Raw genomic sequence first — 1330 nt, 5'->3', positions numbered from 1 at the left:
CGTTCTTGATTAATGAAAACATACTTGGCAAATGCTTTCGCTTCTGTTCGTCTTGCGACGATCCAAGAATTTCACCTCTAACGTCGCAATACGAATGCCCCCGCCTGTCCCTATTAATCATTACCTCGGGTTCCGAAAACCAACAAAATAGAACCGAGGTCCTATTCCATTATTCCATGCACACAGTATTCAGGCGGGCTTGCCTGCTTTAAGCACTCTAATTTGTTCAAAGTAAACGTGCCGGCCCACCGAGACACTCAATAAAGAGCACCCTGGTAGGATTTCAACGGGGTCCGCCTCGGGACGCACGAGCACGCACGAGGCGGTCGCACGCCTTCGGCTCGCCCCACCGGCAGGACGTCCCACGATACATGCCAGTTAAACACCGACGGGCGGTGAACCAACAGCGTGGGACACAAATCCAACTACGAGCTTTTTAACCGCAACAACTTTAATATACGCTATTGGAGCTGGAATTACCGCGGCTGCTGGCACCAGACTTGCCCTCCAATAGATACTCGTTAAAGGATTTAAAGTGTACTCATTCCGATTACGGGGCCTCGGATGAGTCCCGTATCGTTATTTTTCGTCACTACCTCCCCGTGCCGGGAGTGGGTAATTTGCGCGCCTGCTGCCTTCCTTGGATGTGGTAGCCGTTTCTCAGGCTCCCTCTCCGGAATCGAACCCTGATTCCCCGTTACCCGTTACAACCATGGTAGGCGCAGAACCTACCATCGACAGTTGATAAGGCAGACATTTGAAAGATGCGTCGCCGGTACGAGGACCGTGCGATCAGCCCTAAGTTATTCAGAGTCACCAAGGCAAACGGACCGGACGAGCCGACCGATTGGTTTTGATCTAATAAAAGCGTCCCTTCCATCTCTGGTCGGGACTCTGTTTGCATGTATTAGCTCTAGAATTACCACAGTTATCCAAGTAACGTGGGTACGATCTAAGGAACCATAACTGATTTAATGAGCCATTCGCGGTTTCACCTTAATGCGGCTTGTACTGAGACATGCATGGCTTAATCTTTGAGACAAGCATATGACTACTGGCAGGATCAACCAGGGAGCTGCGTCAACTAGAGCTGAGCAGCCGGCCGCCCGGGAGTGTGTCCCGGGGGCCCGCGCGAACACGCAAGCGTCCGCTCAATTATTCTGCAAACAGGAGGAGGCTGAGCTCCCCTGCACAACACACCTCGAAACCCTCTCAGGTCCCGGCGGCGCGCAGCGCCGTCCTAAGTACTTGGTCGGGTTCGAGAGAGGCGCAATCGCCCGGAGTTAGGCGAGTAGACGCTTTAGGTGCGACCACCCGTGCTCCCAACTGA

The 1330-nt window shown here is 53.2% G+C and overlaps 1 non-coding gene across 1 annotated transcript in view; it reads right to left on the bottom strand.

The window, feature by feature from the left end:
- The window catches only part of LOC126430859 (small subunit ribosomal RNA), a 1909-nt gene extending 835 nt beyond the window's left edge, over positions 1-1074 (bottom strand). Inside the window, exon 1 of the ribosomal RNA XR_007577370.1 lies at positions 1-1074. This exon is cut by the window's left edge and continues 835 nt beyond it. This is a non-coding gene — a ribosomal RNA (small subunit ribosomal RNA).
- Between the last annotated feature and the right edge of the window lie 256 nt (positions 1075-1330).

The sequence above is a fragment of the Schistocerca serialis genome, unplaced genomic scaffold (assembly GCF_023864345.2).
Source record: "Schistocerca serialis cubense isolate TAMUIC-IGC-003099 unplaced genomic scaffold, iqSchSeri2.2 HiC_scaffold_1062, whole genome shotgun sequence".
In the NCBI taxonomy this organism is placed as follows: domain Eukaryota; kingdom Metazoa; phylum Arthropoda; class Insecta; order Orthoptera; family Acrididae; genus Schistocerca; species Schistocerca serialis.
The sequence above is the reverse complement of the archived record's forward strand: the minus strand, read 5'-3'. Positions and strand labels throughout refer to the sequence as shown.